This window comes from Hemicordylus capensis, chromosome 1 (assembly GCF_027244095.1).
Source record: "Hemicordylus capensis ecotype Gifberg chromosome 1, rHemCap1.1.pri, whole genome shotgun sequence".
Classification (NCBI taxonomy): Eukaryota; Metazoa; Chordata; class Lepidosauria; order Squamata; family Cordylidae; genus Hemicordylus; species Hemicordylus capensis.
In genome coordinates, this window is record NC_069657.1 from 404134687 (window position 1) to 404152489 (window position 17803).

A 17803-nucleotide genomic window follows, 5' to 3' on the forward strand; every position below is an offset into this window, starting at 1 on the left:
TCGAAAGCCTCCAAAAGGACCAACAGAGTCAAACTTCCTCTGTCAATTCTCTGTTGGAGATCATCCATCAGTCCGACCAAGGCAGTCTCCACCCCAAAGCCAGCCCGGAAGACAATTTGAAATGGGTCTAGAATTAATCAGTTTCCTCCAAGACTGTCTGGAGCTGGGAGGCCACCACTCTCTCAATTACCTTGCCCAGCCATGGAAGGTTGGAGACAGGCCTGTAGTTACTCAGCTCTGAGGGATCCAAAGTAGGCTTCTTCAGAAGCGGTCTAATAATTGCCTCCTTAAGACATCCTTAAGGCATCCTACCTTCCCTCAGAGATGCATTTATAATCTCTACCTGGCCTTCTACAACAACCCACATGCAAGATAGTATAAGCCATGTCGGGCAAGGGTCAAGAGAACAGGTGGTGGGCCTCACCATTCCAATCAGCTTGTCCACATCATCAGGAGTCACCACTGGAACTGATCCAACCTAACCGCATAAGAGGAGTCGCCGGACACCTCCACATCAGACACTGAAGTAATTGTGGAGATGGAATCTAAGTCGGCCTGAATACGAGAGATTTTCCCCACAAAGAATTCATTAAACACATCACAGCAGGTAATCAATGGTTCCAAATTCTGATTCAAGGGAGGAGGGGCACATACTAGCCCTCTCACAACCCTGAACAACTCCACCGGATGTGAACTTGCGGATGCAATATGGACAGAAAAGTATTACTTCTTTGCTGCATGTTTTGCCTGATCATAGATCTTCAAATGAGCTCTATTTTGCAATCTGTCGGATTCAAGCCGAGTTTTTCTCTACTTGCGCTCCAGTCATCTACCTAGCCACTTCAGCCCCCTTAGTTCTTCTGTATACCAAGGGGCCAATTTTGAAGTGGGTCAGAGAGGACACTTAGGAGCGATTATGTCTATTGCCATGATGAGTTTGTGTTCCAGTTCTCCACCAGGACATCAACAGGATCGCCAGCGGAGCCAACACTAAATCCCTCCAAGCCTTCTCCAAATCCTATAGGATCCAATAACCTTCTCGGGTGGACCATCCTAATAGGTCCCTCACCCCTGTGAAGGTGGGGTGTGACTGTGAGTCCAACCTTACCCAGATGGTGGTCCGTCCATGACAATGGGGAAATCACAGGAGTCCCACCCCCCACGGAACATCACCCTGATCAGAGTGAAAGACCAAATCAAGCATGTGACCTGCAATGTGTTAGATTCTTGAATTGAATCTAATCAATTCAAGAGTATTTAATGCATTTTCATAATAATTATGAAATAATCTAACATCTAGAAATATGGGGAATATAGACTTAAGGCTAGAGTGACCGGCTTCTCATGTGTTTTGATGCAGGGTGTCGCTATAATTGAACCAAGGAGCAGGGAACAAATGTCCCTGGGTCCATGAGGGAGGGGAGGCCCACTGGTTTGGGAGACAGCCCACTCTTAGCTGTCCCTGCACCCACCCCTCTGCACCACTGCCACCTTCCTGACTCAGTGGCAAGCTGCTGGCTCCTGATCAGAGTATGGGGAGTGTATGATTTGTCTAGGAGCAACAAAAAGGGCATGCAGAGAATGTGTGTGTTTTTTTTTAACCATGTCCATATAATTCTTCTGCAGCAAAGACATGGTGTGTGGGGTGGAGAAAAAGGGCCCTAGAGGCCCATGCCATCTTCACTTCTTGTGCCAGGGCCCACTTCAACCTTGCTATGCTCCATTGTCGTATGTCTTCAGCCAATGTGTCTTTCATCAGAACAAAAGCTTTGTAGGACAACAGCCAACTCACTGCTTTTAAAAGAGAAAAACATCCACAAAAACCAGGCATAACAAAATACAGGAGTCCTGTGAAAGGACAGTGGCGTACAGGCAGAATATTGGTAATGACCTATTGATATAACTGAAGGAGGTTATTATTAGTGAAAAAGCAAGGGAAGTGTGGACAGACCAAAGGCATTGTTCTCTACCCCCTTGCATCTTGTGTGGGCTTTCAGATCTGTGCAAATGAGGTGTAATTAAGCTTGCCTCTGGCCAGATTTAAACCTGCCTAGCTGGCTCTGTTGCCTCCTGGTTATTGCACATTTTTAGCTCATCCTTGATTCTTAAAAGGAGATATAAATGCATGCAATTTCTTTTTCTCAGCACGAAAGTTGGGTTTCCATGGTGCAGAATTTGCATTTTTGTTTTGGAAGAATGCACCAAGCCCTAGGCTGGTGGAAGGGCAATTTGATAGATTACAAATGCATGACATGTGAAAAACAGAGCAGAAGTGTTTGGGGGGGGGGTTGCCCCAAGATGAGAAAAAGGATCCAGAAACCTACATGTGCAGTGGTTAGCCAATCCATGGAAGTATACCAGTATGATACACCTGATGTGCATTCATATGGTACATGTGGGTGAAAAGACATGTTTGTCACATGTGCAGCACATGGGAATTTTGTGGGTTAGTGTCACAGATTTTGCATGTATCCGTTTGCATGTATCCATTTATTAAAAAAAACAAAAGAAATGTGGGAATAATCCACCCCTTTAACTTTTCTGGCATCCTGATGGTGTTGGTTTGGATGATACCATACAAATTAGAAAGAGGACATGCTGAGAGCACATCCATTGGGGTGTCTTCCAAAGATGTCCCTTTCACACAGGGCTGCATGTCCCTTTCACACAGGGCTGCACAAATCCAGCCCTCCAGCTACTGTTGGACTACAACTCCCATAATCCTCGGGCACAGTGGCCAATAGCCAGAGGTTATGGGAATTGTAGGCCAACATCTGTAGAAGGGCCAAAGTTGTGCATGCCTGTGCTTTACTGCATGGGAGTAAGCTGTTCATCCAAATGGCCACAGAGCAGCCATTCAGATGAACAGCTCACCCCCATGCAATAAAGAGAAATGCTGGGGAGGGTGTTGGGATGTCTTCCAGGGACATCCCAATGGGTCCATTTTGAGCACATCCCCTTTCTGATTGTGTAGGTAGGTAAGGTATTGTGTGAACTGGCCCACTGTAAATATCAAAGGGTAGTTACTGCATGTTAAAGAGTAATGAATTCATTCTAGCTGATCTTGCATATGCTTCCTGAGGACATTGGAACCAAAGCATCTTACCTTTTTCTAGTCTAATCAGAATATCTGTTGCCAGTCTTAAGGCATCTCACTCAAAACTGCTCCAAAGCCGAAACAGATAATGTAATCAATCAGTAGCCTGAAGTGTGATACTGAGATCTGTGAGGAAGAGATCTGATTCCTTCCCAGACTCTTTCTATATTATCCCCCCACGGGACTTTCACTCACAATCACATGACTTGGTAAAAGGAAGTGTGGTGGTGGGGAATGCCTTTTCTGCTTCAGGAGTTGTTTTTTAGTGGTCCAAATAAGCAAGCTGTGCAGGGAGTCATTTCCAGGGAAGCAGGGGTGTAGCTATAATTGAGGAGATGAACATAGGAACAAAGGAAGCTGCCATATACTGAGTCAGACCATTGGTCCATCTAGCTCAGTATTGTCTACACAGACTGGCAGCGGCTTCTCCAAGGTTGCAGGCAGGAATCTCTCTCAGCCCTGTCTTGGAGATGCCAGAGAGGGAACTTGGAACCTTCTTCATGCAGGCATGCAGGTGCTCTTTCCAAAGCAGCTCCATTCCCCTAAGGGGAATATCTTACAATGCACACACATCAAGTCTCCCATTCATATGCGATCAGGGTGGACCCTGCTTATCTAAGGGGACAAGTCATGCTTGCTACCACAAGACCAGCTCTCCTTTTCTGGGTTCAGATGGGTTCAAAGAACAAGGGCTCCTGAGCTCCTGAGGGCCCCCCAGGTCCACCCCTCCCTATTTTCTTCCTTATCTCTTTCACTCTGAGGGGCCTCTGGAGAGAAGGGTGAATGGTCCCCCTCTCATCTAGCTATGCCCCTGCAGGGAAGATTCAGAGGTGCTCTTACCCCTGGACTTTGGGGCCGAAGTCCTGGGCCTCCACAGCTCCTGCCCCCCCCCATCCTCTTTAATGGTGTGGTTGCCCAGCAGAGCATGATAATGCCTAATTTGCAGGGGAGGGGGGCCTTCCAATGGCTTTTAGTCCAGGCTCCAAAATTACATAGGTGCTCCTCTGGAAAGATTTAGGATAGGGGTTCCCAAATTTGGGTCCCCAAATATTGCTGGACTACAGCTCCCATCATCCCTAGACACAACTGTCAAAGGCCATTGTAGCTGGGTATAATGGGAGTTGTAGTCCAACAACGTTTAGGGACCCAAGGTTGGGAACCTCTCACTAAAGAGAAAGGCTTGGGTGCATTTCCAGTCTTTGGACATGAACCCTCCATTGCAGGGCCGGCTCTTCCATGAAGCAGGCAGCTTCAGGCAGCATATTTTGGGGCACTTGTCAGACTTGCTCACTTGTAAGTGAATTAGCTTAGGATCCTTACTCGTATATAGAGATCAAACCAAATGGAAATCTTGATTTCACATTCGCTCCCCTAAGCATATATATGTTGGGGTGGCAATGGCTGTTGGATTACTCCCAGCCAGAAAGTAAAGGGTTGATCCTACCTTAGACCTAAAGAAGTGGCATAAATGGGTTCTCGGTAGACCTCCTTTGTGTCATGTAGACAAAGACACAGACACCGCCTTCTCTCTCCATCCAAACAGACATGAAACCTAGCGGAGGCTTTTCTTTTAGTTTCTTATAGTTATGAATTATGGTTCTGAGTAGGTTTTCCCCCAGAACCCAGCTCTACTAACAATATAAAGGAGTTAATAAAATTTTCAAGAAAATGAATGATAGGGCAGTGGCAACTGGCCCTATCCACCCCCAGCACAGGACCTCCAGTGACTGTTGCTGGTGTCTATCTTGTGTGTTTATTTTTTAGAATGTGAGCCCTTTGGGGACAGGGAGCCATCTTATTTATTTATTATTTCTATGTGTAAACCGCCCTGAGCCATTTTTGGAAGGGCGGTCTAGAAATTGAATTAATAATAATAATAATAATAATAATAATAATAATAATAATAATAGGGAGGGCATGAGCAGCCTGCGTTTGGGGCAGCGCTCCTGTGACAGTGGCAGCAGGTATTATCTGTACCCTGATGGCAATCACTCTAGAAGAGTGTACAGAGTATTTGAAACACAGTAATAGTTTTTGCTGGTTATGAGGACATTTGCTCCCTCTGCAAGAAAGCCATTTAGGGAGGGGTGAAAAATTGTCTGCTCCTTGTGTTTCAGGCTATATGTGATTATTCCTCAGGAACTCGTGGATCTCTGGTTATCTCACATGTTTTTAAAAAGTAGCTCTAAAAACATACTGCTTTTTTATTCCTTGCAATTTAATCCTGCATATAGATTGCATGTTGAGGAGCAGGCCTTTGAGCCTGCCTGTGACTCTCATCTTTCCACCTTGTAAGGCTGCACATGAGAAAAGAAATTGCCTGGCCTCTCCCCTTGCCTCTTCCAAATAGCAACAATCTGCAGAAATCAGCAGTGACTGGAGATGTGAATTATCCCTTGTTAAGGACTGTAGATCACACTGCTTTAAAAGCACCTGAGCCGATTAAAAAGTTGACAACTCTGACCCCTGAAACAGCATTGCTGTATCCTGTTAATGTTATTGTAAAAACCTGCACAGGGTAGACTCATAAGTGGCATGTAGTATATTGTATTCTCCCTTAGCCAAATCATTAATGAATAATAAATTTAATAAATTTAAATAATTTATAAATTTAATTAATAACTAATAAATCATTAGCCAACCTTGGATCCCCACATTCCGTTGGACTACAACTCCCATCATCCACAGCTGAAGGCTATTGTGGCTGGGGATGATGGGAGTTGTGGTTCAACAACATATGGAGACCCAAGTCCTGCCCCAAAGTACTGAATATTAACTAAACTTTTTCTTTTCCAGTTATATTTTGGACCGATACTCCAAGAGCGGCTTAGCATTTCTAGAGCTACGGAGCTTGGAGTTGTCAGAGAATTTCCTTTCCTTCTTAACAAAGAACTTTCACTTACACACACACACACACACACACACGGTTTAATGACAGGAGCCTAAGTACCCTGATGAGTGAGTGCACAGCATGCTAAAACCTGTCCACTTCACACAACACAGTAGCAGAGCCCCTTCAGGCACAAAACATCTCTTTTGAGCCAAAGTGGTAATTTGCTCGTTGAACTGAGCATTAAGCTCACATAACAGCAAGGGAGGTGGATGGAGTTTGAGTTCTCAATATGGTGACAGAGAGGAAGAAAGGTAGTTGCTTGGCAATGAAGAAGATGTTTCCTATGCTGATGAGAACCTCAGTGCTGACTTTGGTGTTTTTAAGCTATTCTGGGTTTGTGCTGCAGGGACTGAGGCAAGCCAGCCAAACTGGTATGCATATCAGCCCAAAGCAGAATCCAGCACTTTCTGCAAAGGTCTGATGCTGTCAACACATTCCTTTGGGTCTATTTTGAAATATTCGAAAGAAAACCTTTTCTGCTTTCTACTCCAAATCTGAATGGACCCACTAGGGCAGGCCTGCTCAACTTAGGCCCTCCAGCTGTTTTTGGACTACAACTCCCATAATCCCCAGCCACAGTGGCTAATAGCTGGGGATTATGGGAATTGTAGGCCAACATATGCAGGAGGGCTGAAGTTGAGCAGCCCTGCACTAGGGTAATGAGAGGCAAAGTAGGAGAGTGCCCCTGTACTTTTAAGAGCTGCATAATAGGGAATTTTAGCAAGCGAAACTTCCATGACAATGGTTCCTGTCAAAATTTCCTTCCACTACACAACTCTTGAAGGTATAGAGGCCCTGTCCTCCCTCACATGATCATTGAAGCACCACTCTGTTCCCTGAAGACTAAGGGCAGGCCACATGTTACACAGCAGTCACAACTGCGGAATGTATATCAGGGTTGCCTGATGTTTCTTGCAGCAGTGTGGACATTAGAACATAAGAAGACCCTTGCTGAATCAGGCCTACGGCCTACCTAGTCCAGCAACCTGTTTGTCACAGTGGCTCACCAAATGCCTCTGGGAATTCCACAAGCAGGAGATGAAGGCATGACCTCTCTCTTGCTGTTGCTCCCCTGTAACTGGTATTTAGAAGTGTCCTGCCTCTGAACCTGGAGGTAGCCGGTAGCCATCAGGACTAATAGCTGTCCTCCAGGAATTTGTCTGAGCCCCTTTTAAAACTATCCAAGGTGGTAGCCATCACAACATCCTGTGGCAGAGAGTTTCACAGAATAATTATGCAATGTAAGAAAAAGTGCTTCCTTTTGTCCTAAATGTCCTGGCAAGTGACAATCAGTTTCATGGGGTGACCCCTGCTTTCAGTTAGAGGCACTCTTAATCCTGGACTTCCGGGCTGAAGTCCAGGGCCTCCATAACCCCTCGGGGGGGCCCAAATCCTCTTTAGACTGTCCTGGGTTGTGTGGTTGCCACGCCACTGGCCCACGCTGTGCCAGGTGGCCAAGTGTGATTGTGACCTGCATGGGGCAGCTGAGAGTGCTTTAGAGATGGAGCGGGGAGTGGGGAAAGAAATATGTGGGATGGGAATGTGTTAAGTTGCATGTTAAAATGTTTCTGCTAATGCATATTTGCATAAATATACCTGTTTTATATTCTTACATTTTTGTGAGTTTAATTGCTGTTTGTGCCCTCAAGAACTCAAATGTTAAAAATACTGCATGTGTCATGGTGTGTGTATGTAGGGTGATGATGCTTAATTTGCAGTGTGTGGGGGTGGGGTGGGGTAGGGGGGGTGCTCCAAAAGCGTTTAGGTCCAGGCCCCCAAATTACCTAGGTGCTCCTCTGTACTGTGGAATGGAATCAAAGAAATTGTTAAGGACGAATGTGAAAAGGGATTGCCAAAGACCAAGAAACAGAAGAAAGCAAAATGGGTGTCAGAACAGACAGTGGAAATTGCCAAGAAGAGGAGAGAAGCCAAAGTCAAGAAAGATAAAGGCCTCAGGAAGGAACTTAATAGGGAATTTCAGAAAGCTGTTAGAAGAGACAAGGAGCAATACTACAATGACATCTGTAAAGACCTTGAGGATGGAAACAGACATGGAAAAACAAGGCAAGTTTTCCAAAAGAACTCTGAACTCAGAAGGAGGTTCCAACCTCAAATTGATATTAAGGGATGCCAAAGGGCAGATAGTAACTGATTCTGAGAAGATCAAAGATGGAAGGAGTATACTGAAAATCTGTACAGCAGGGACGTCAACATCCAAGATACTCTAGAAGACATTCCCTACTTGCAAGAACGTTTAGTATGGGAAGATGAAATTAGATCAGCACTTTGGTCATTACCAAGACGGAAGGCTACAGGAATTGATGGAATAGCTACAGAAATATGGCAGGCAAGAAATATGGCCGGCAAGAAGAATCAGTCAAGGCTCTAACCAAACTATGCTAGTAAATTTGGAGAATGACACAGTGGCCAACAGATTGGAATAGGTCAGTCTACATACCCACACCAAAGAAAGGAGACCTAACAGATTGCGCAAACCATTGCACAATATCCTTAATTTCACATGCTAGCAAAATAATGCTCAGGATCATCCAACGCACATTAGAGCCCTACATGGAAAGGGAAATGCTGGATGTTCAAGCTGGTTTCAGAAAAGGCTGAGGAACAAGCGACATCATTGCTGCTGCATGCTGGATAATTAAGAAAGCCAAAGAATACCCAAAATAAGTCAATATGTGCTTTATTGACTACAGGAAAGCATTTGATTGCGTCAACCATTTCAAGTTGTGGAATATCCTTAGGAAAATGGGCATCCCAGAACATCTCATTGTTCTCATGAGAAACTTGTGCAGGAAGGCACAGTCCAGCAGAACATGGTGAAACAGACTTGTTCCAGATCGGCAAAGGAGTAAGACAAGGCTGTATACTTTCTCCATCTTTAGTCAATATATATATGCTGAACATATACTGAGAGAAGCTGGATTGGAAGAAGATGAGCGTGGTTTTAAAGTTGGAGGAAGAAACATAAATAACCTGCACTACGCTGATGACACCACTCTGATAGCTGAGAATGTGGGTGATCTGCAAGCCCTAGTAATGAAAGTCAAGGAGCACAGTGAAAAAATGGGACAATGACTAAATGTCAAGAAGACTAAACTAATGACAATGGGTATAGCAACCAGTCTCAGGAACGACAATGAAGACATTGAAGTGGTGCATAGCTTCTGCCTTTTAGGATCAACCGTCAACAGTAAAGGATCCAACAGTCAAGAAATACGCCGCAGACTAGCATTTGGTAGGGTTGCAATGAAGGCCTTGGAAAGGATATTTAGATGCCATGACATGTCTACACCTACAAAGATTAGAATCATTCCGACAATAGTTTTTCCCGTGACACTCTATGGATGCGAAAGCTGGACTCTGAAGAAGCAAGGTAGAAAAAGTATTGATGCTTTTGAACTTTGGTGCCGGAGAAGGCTTTTGAGGATACCATGGAAAGCCAGGAAAACAAACAAATGGATCATATAACAAATCAATCCAGAATTTTTACTTGAGGCACAAATGACCAGGCTCAAACTATCATACTTTGGACACATTATGCGAAGACCTAGCTACCTTGAGAAGTCCATAATGCGGGTGGAAATTGAAGGAAGGAGAAGAGGATGACCAGCAGCCAGGTAGATGGACTCGATTACGACAGCAATGAATGCACCACAGAGAGACCTTAAAGGCCAAGTTGAAGACAGATCATCCTGGAGAGAATCTATCTATGTGGTCTCTAAGAGTCGACACCGGCTTGATGGCAATCAATCAATCAATCAATCACCTCTGCTTCCCATGTTGTGAGAAAAGGGGGGGGGGACTTATTTCTATCTACTCTCTCCACACCACACTCTAAAAACCTGTGTACATTTGTCTGAGAACCCTGATTTGGGCTAGGGTTCCCAGCTATGACTGCAGGTGTTTAAAGATGCATGCCAAAATGTATATGGCACTCAAAGTCCTGCAAGAAACTGCAAAGTGCATGTAGGAATCACGTTTGCCACATCTTGTGTGTCCTGCACCTGAGTGATCTGCTTTTGATAGGCCCTTCCCCCTTTTTGACTAGATGCTGGCCTGCTTGTCAGGAGTGGGTCATCTGACCCATTAACAAGCAGAATCTGCAATTCTGTACAAACCGTATTTAGAAGGTTTGCTGTGGCAAGCAAAACAGCAACGTCTGTTCTCAGGGAACGGGCCAGGCAACCTGTTTGCCACAGAGCAGGCAGCTAGGCATGTGCACCAGTCCAAATGGGCAGCATGTGTCTGGTATCAGAGCTAGTCTTTAAAAAACAAACCAGTGGGGGTGGGGGGAGCTTCCTGCCTCTTGGTCACAAGCAAGAACATTGACCCACTTTGTGTTTGCCACATGTTTGTCTGGTAGGGTTTCTGTGCCTCCTCCTGTGAATGGCAAGCAAACCCTTTGGTTTCTCACGCCACTCTTTCTTTCCATGGAAACTAAACACAATACTTTGGGTTTTAATTACAAACATACAAAACCATCTATCACTAAGCAGCAATATATAGCACTGATTGGCACAATTATTTTATGAAGATCTCTGTAGCATACTAAAAACAAAACAAAACCCCACTTCCTGATAAAAGGAAAATATTTACCACTGACTGTCCATTTCTCCTGGGGTGTAGCTATAATTGAGTGGATGGGTTCAAAGAATCCGGGGCCCCCAGCTCCTGAGGGCCCTCCACTCCTATTTTCTTCATTATCTCCCTTACTCAGAGGGGGCTGCCAGGGAGGGGGGTGAACACGATCCCATCTCCCCTGGCTACGCCCCTGCATTCCCCCCTAGAAACGTTCCCACTCTGCCAAAAGGGGCACTTCCAGATGAGCTGCTTCATCCAGGATTGTCACACTTTGTTCACTCAATCTTTATATGGCCACTTTTTTTTTCAACATTTATATCCCGCTCTTCCTCCAAGGAGCCCAGAGAGGTGTACTACATACTTGAATTTCTCCTCACAACAACCTTGTGAAGTAGGTTAGGCTGAGAGAAGTGACTGGCCCAGAGTCACCCAGCTAGTATCATGGCTGAATGGGGATTTGAAATCAGGTCTCCCCGGTCCTAGTCCAGCACTCTAACCACTACACCATGCTGGCTTTTGTGAATCAAATAAGTGTGCAATACTTGTCATAACTTCTGAATTGTCTGTTGAACCTTGATTATGGAATTCAGATTCCTCATGTGTGGGTAACTTCATTGTTTTTATACAACTCCAAGCCCCCTGACACAGGCCTGTGGCTGGGTTTCTCTTGGGGCAGGGTTCTCAAACTTGGGTCCCCAGGTGTTGTTGTACTACAACTCCCATCATCCCCATCCACAAGGACATTGTGTCTGGGGATTATTGGAGCTGTAGTCTAACATCTGGGGACTCAAGTTTGACAAACCCTTTCTTAGAGCCAAACTACATTTAGGAACATAGGAAGCTGCCATATACTGAGTCAGACCATTGGTCCATCTAGCTCAGTATTGTCTACACAGACTGGCAGCGGCTTCTCCAAGGTTGCAGGCAGGAGTCTCTCTCAGCCCTGTCTTGGAGAGGCCAGAGAGGGAACCTGGAACCTGGATGCTCTTCCCAGAAGAGCATCTCGCTCCATCTCCTAAGGGGGATATCTTATAGTGCTCACACATCTAGTTTCCCATAAGGGGACAAGTCATGCTTGCTACCACAAGACCAGCTCTCCTCCCTCAGTCATCATTAAGAGATGGGCTTAAAAATGCAACTGTCACTCCCTCCTCCCCCCCGACCCACACAACTGAACAGCAGCCACAGGGCACCATAGTGTGTGGCCAGGGAAGTTAATTATTTTCCCCTGCACCATTTTCTCATATAGAGCCCACTCTTCTTTGCTCTTCCCTCCCACCTCCCTGATTCATTGGCAAGCTTTTGCTTCTGATAAGAGTGTGGGGAGTGTGTGATAATTTTTGCACAGGAGCAAGAGAAAGGACATGTGGAGAATGTTTTATTTTTCATCATGGTTCTTCTGTGTCAAAGACACATGGTGGGTGGTGGGTGGGGGGGAGAAGAAGAAGACAGGGGGCCCAGGGGCCCAGAGATTCCTCAATGGTTGGGGTGCAGGCTTCAAACATGTAGCTGTTTAGCGACAGAGTAGTTCAATTCCACCTTTCGGGCAGATTAGTAATCAAACTGGGTGACACTCTAAATGGCACAGAATGAAATATAGTTCTACAGGAGGAGAGCTGGTCTTGTGGTAAGGTAAAGTGTGCCATCAAGTCGATTTCGACTCCTAGTGCCCACAGAGCTCTGTGGTTTTCTTTGGTAGAATACAGGAGGGGTTTACCATTGTCTCCACCCACGCAGTATGAGATGATGCCTTTCAGCATCTTCCTAAATCACAGCTGCCCGGTATAGTACCAGCGGGCTTTCAAACCAGCAACCTTCTGCTTGTTAGTCAAGCATTTCCCCGCTGCACCACTCAAGATAACTGGTCTTGTGGTAGCAAGCATGAATGGTCCCCTTTGCTAAGCAGGGTCCTCCCCAGTTTGCATTTGAATGGGAGACCACATGCGAGCACTGTAAGATATTCCTCTTAGGGGATGGGGCTGTTCTGGGAAGAACACTTGCATGCTTGCATGCAGAAGGTCCTAGGTTCACTCCCTGGCATCTCGAGATAAGGCTGGGAGAGATTCCTGTCTGAAACATTGGAGAGCTGCTGCCCGTCTGTGTAGACAATATTGAGCTAGATGGACCAATGGTCTGACTCAGTATAAGGCAGCTTCCTATGTTCCTATGTCCACTTCTTATCCCAGGGTCCATTTCAACCTCACTATGCACCGTGTGTGTGTGTGTGTGTGTGTGTGTGTGTGTGTGTGTGTGTGTGTGTTGCCAGGACTGATGGTACGTGAATGTGCACATGCCACAATGATTATTTGGTGAGGAGATAGTGCTGTGGGGAGGGGGGGAGTGTTAACCTCCCCACTCTGACATATGCTGGGTCTCAAACAGCATAATTGTTCTTGCAGCAAGTTTTTTGCATATGGGGTGGGGTGCAGCTTGGCTTTAGACCAAGGGAAGAAAGGAAGAGGGTGTCTGAAGGTGGGATTGTAGATAAAGGGACAGTGCACCGATAGTATATTATGCCTGAATGTAATATAGTTCCCCCAGGCTGAAGATGCACGATCTCTTTGCCATCTTCCAGACCCAGTCAAATGCAACTAGAGGAAATTGTACATTGCATAATGACACAGAGGACATGTGGTGGTGTGTTAACATGGATGCAGATCTGGGGGGTGGGGGTGGTCATAGAAATCTGCTGGATTGGGTTAAATAAAAGATCTTTCATCCTGACAACAGTGTGCGGGGTGGGACACTGAAAATGTGCTTGCAACGAGACCCCCATTGTTACACTTTCAAACTGAGTCATTTCTGATCTAAAGTGAGGCTGATTCATGACTTTGCTCATTTGGGGTTAGCCATACCTTGGTGGAAGGCAGTAAGACTCAGATATGGTATTCACATGCAGCAGGCTGGGGTGGTAGAAAGTAGAATAATGATTGTTCTCTGTAAACCACAGGTGGGGAAATCATATTTTTGACTGTGGGGGCAGTGCAGGGAAAGCTCTCCGAAAATACAAGCGCTAACTCATCAGGTGAGATTCCTTCTCCTTGTGGGCTAGATTTGATCTGCAGGGAGTCAGTGCTCCTATGGGTGTCTGAAAGGGAGGCAAGAGGGGGTACTTGCCCCTCCCCCGATTGAACCAAACCCATTGAATTCAATGGGGCTTACTCCCAGGTAAGTGGGATTTCAGGCTTTGCACCCTGCCCTGGAAAAAGTCCTGCAGACACCCATGAGGGCTGACTTTAGGAGTGGGCGAGCTGGGTGCTCAGCCAGGGGGCACCTACCTGAAGGGGGCGCCAAGCTGAGTTTGGTGGCTCTCTATGTATTGAGTGTCCTGTCTGCAGGGAGAGAAAAGGAAGAGAACAAGTTGTGCCCTTAACCTTTTGTTCAAAGTTCTACAGGTTGCTTTGGTACTAACTACAAAACTGAACTTCCATTGGGGAGGAGAGCTGGTCTTGCAGTAGTGTCAGGGGTGTATCTAGAGTAGGGCAGGCAGGGCATGTGCCCCAGGCACCACTTGAAGGGGGGGGGCACCATTTTTTAAAATTAATTTTTAAAAAAAATGGCTGCCAAAAACATAATGGCCACTGTGCATGCTCAAATGGCCTCTGTGAGGCGCTAGGCCATGCCAGGCCTCGCAGAGGCCATTTGAGCATGCATGATGGCCATTTTGTTTTCAGTGGCCATATTTTTTTACTTTTTTAAAAAAATGGCCACCGCACATGCTCAAATGGTCCCTGTGAGGCCCTAGAGGCCAGTGGGGAAGGGGAACCTTTGCAGACCCCCCGGCCTTTAGGAAGCCCCCTGAAGGGGATACAGGTAATTTTTTTAAAAAAATAATAATATAATATAAGTCACTGTACACATATTCAGATTGGCACTATGTACAGAGAATCAGGGCTTGTGACTACTGAGCTGAAGCTTATGAGCTAGGATTGTATTCATTTGCTCTTACTTTGCTTCTTGTGATAAGTGAGTTAAATGTGATGTCTTAATAATATGGCTATTAATGGTGAGTTTGTCTTTGAATCAGTGTGAAATCCTTAGTATTAAGGCTCACTGGGAGTTTCTTGCTCTCTTTCTCTCAATTTAACTGTCTTTCTGAAATACTAGAATAGATTCCAAGCAGTGACACAGTTCACTCTGCATATCCTTTAATTATTTTCAGAGTACCTGGGAAAAGTCAAATTCTCCATTTATTTTTTAAAACTTATGTAATAGTGATGCTACAATGCATAGTAGAGAATTAGACAGGCACTTCTGTCTTTTTAGTTTTCCAAGTAGACCTCCACATAGTATTTCGGTATTTCATGAGCCTCAGCATATTGAAATTTGTAGTTTTCCAGCATTTTTTGGTCTGGCTACGTCCACTGCTAAATAGTTTTTGAAAGATTAAAAGATTAACGAGCTTGACTTGTATTTTTGAGCTGATATTATGGTAAAGTTATCTGAAAGATGGGTGTCAGATGTTTGGACAGGGAGAGCAACTTCAGTGCTTGCCATAGGCACTATTTTTCCTAGATACGCCTCTGAGTGGTGTGCATGAGTTGTCCCCTTTGCTAAGCTGGGTCTACTCCATTTTGCATTTGGATGGGCAACTGCATGTGATCACTGTCTATCCTGATGGGCTCAGTGATAGAGCATCCGCTGGCCCCCAGAAGGTTCACGCCTTGGCATCTCCATGTAGGACGGGGAGGGGCTGTTGCCTGAGACCTGGAGAGCCGCTGCCAGTTAACTTGGGGCCCCCAGCGGTTGTTGGAGTGCATCTCCCATCATCCCCAGCCAAGGTGGCCAAGAGAAAGGAATTATGGTTGTCGTAGTCCAATTTCTGTAGAAGGGCTGAAGCTGTGCAGTCCTGGTGTAGATAGTACTGAGCTGGATGGACTAAGGGTCTGACTCAGCATAAGACAGCTTCCTATATTCCATGAATTACCTTTAAAATATAGTGATCCTCCCCGGCCTCCCGTTTCATTACTAGGAAAGCCTGTGAATCAAAGGGCCTGCTGTTACACTATGCTAACTGAACAAAAGAGGCACCTTTTAAAAGTGGGGATTCTCTTTATTTAGCAGGGGGAGAGCAACTGGCCCTATCTTATGTTTCTTGTTTAGACTATGAGCCCTTTGCAGACAGAGAGCCATCTTTCTTATCTATCTACCTACCTACCTACCTCTATGTAAACCACTTTAGGGACATTTGTTGAAAAGCAGTAAATAAATATTTGTCATATTTGTCTTACATTTTGCAATTCTGCAGCAGCCACACAACTCAGCAACTTGGGGTAGGGGTGGGTGGGGCGTGTTGTTGAAGGCCCACCTCAGAGAGGAGAGCTGGTCTTGTGGTAGCATGCATGACTTGTCCCCTTAGCTAAGACTTGGGTCTGCCCAGGTTGCATTTGATTGGGAGACTAGAAGTGTGAGCACTGCAAGAGATTTCCCTCAGGGGATAGAGCTGCTCTGGGAAGAGCAGAAAGTTCCAGGTTCCCTCCCTGGCATCTCCAAGTTAGGGCTGAGAGATTCCTGCCTGCAACCTTGGAGAAGCCACTGCCAGTCTGGGTAGACAATACTGAGCTAGATGGACCAGTGTCTGACTCAGTATATGGCAGCTTCCTGTGTTCCTATCCAGGGCTCTATTTACCCTGGGGTCAGCCCTGCAGCACATTTTTAACATAGGGAAGCATTCAAAATGCTTTTTGCATTTTAACCAAATTGTTAACCGCCCAGAGATGAAAGTTTGGGGCGGTGTACAAATTTGATAGATAGATAGATAGATAGATAGATAGATAGATAGATAGATAGATAGATAGATAAGGCATTGAGGCTATTCACACACACTTGCAAAACTGGGCTAAGTGAGCCCTTCCCAGTTTTGCATGCATGTGTGAAACTGGGCTGGGTTTGACACGGCAGCAAACCCGCCAAAGTAACCTCATTTTAGGTTAAGGGAGTGAGTGATCCCTTAACCTCATTTATTTGACCATGTGTCAGCTGTGGCTGCTTGCAGCCATGGCAGGCACACTCGGCGGGGAGGGGGATACGGATAATGCACTGTGCACTCGTACAGTGCATTACTGGAGCTCCAGGGGGCAGGGTGGCGCATAGCAATGCTTCCCAGCCCCCTGACTCTCGGGGGAGTCACACTGCCCCCCAACTCCTGGAGCTTCCAGAGCGCAGCTGGTCATCTGGGTGGGTGATCCACCCACCCAGGGAAGGGAGGCCAATCGTCTGCAGGGAGAGTAATGAGAACAAGCGTGGTGTAGTGGTTAGAGTGCTGGACTAGGACCGGGGAGCCCCGAGTTCAAATCCCCATTCAGCTATGAAATTAGCTGGGTGTCTCTGGGCCAGTCACTTCTCTCTCAGCCTAATCTACTTCACAGGGTTGTTGTGAAAGAGAAACTCATGTATGTAGTACACCGCTTTGGGTTCCTTGGAGGAAGAGTGGGATATAGATGCAATAAAATAATAATAATAATAATAATAATAATAATAATAATAATAATAATAAGAAGAAGAAGAAGAAGAAGAAGGCGGGAACACCATACAGGCCATAAACACCTGGGCTATAGATATCAGATACACTGCAGGAATAATAGACTGGACCCAGGCAGAGCTAGAGACGCTAGATGGTAAGACCAGGAAAATCATGACCATCAATCATGCTCTGCACCCCCGCAGTGATCTAGATAGGCTCTACCTCCCTCGCAGCTCAGGTGGAAGAGGAATGCTGCAAGTCCATCAAACAGTAGAGGAGGAGAAAAGAGGCCTTGAAGAATATATCAAGGACAGTGAAGAAGATGCACTTCAAATGGTCAATAACGCAAAACTATTCAACACCAATGAAACAAAGCAGGCCTACAAGAAAGAACAAGTCAAGCACCGAGCAGAAAAATGGAAAAAGAAGCCCCTGCATGGTCAATATTTGCACAATATAAGTGGAAAATCAGACATCACCAAGACCTGGCAATGGCTTACGAATGGCAACTTGAAGAAAGAAAAAGAGGGTCTAATACTGGCTGCACAAGAACAGGCACTAATAGCAAATGCAGTAAGAGCCAAAGTCGAAAAATCCACAACAAACAGCAAGTGCCGCCTTTGTAAAGAAGCAGATGAAACAGTGGACCACCAAATCAGCTGTTGTAAAAAGATCGCACAGACTGACTATAAACAAAGGCATGACAAGGTAGCAGGGATGATACACTCAGAGGTGTAACGGGGGGAAAAGG

General features: G+C 45.7%; 1 protein-coding gene and 1 non-coding gene across 2 annotated transcripts in view; both read left to right on the top strand.

Moving 5' to 3' along the window:
• Positions 1–17803, top strand: part of FOSL2 (FOS like 2, AP-1 transcription factor subunit) — a 103396-nt gene that overhangs the window by 33184 nt on the left and 52409 nt on the right. The gene's annotated exons all lie outside the window — the stretch shown is intronic.
• Positions 12053–12138, top strand: TRNASTOP-UCA (transfer RNA opal suppressor (anticodon UCA)). The gene has a single exon. It is a non-coding gene; the product is annotated as a tRNA-Sec (tRNA).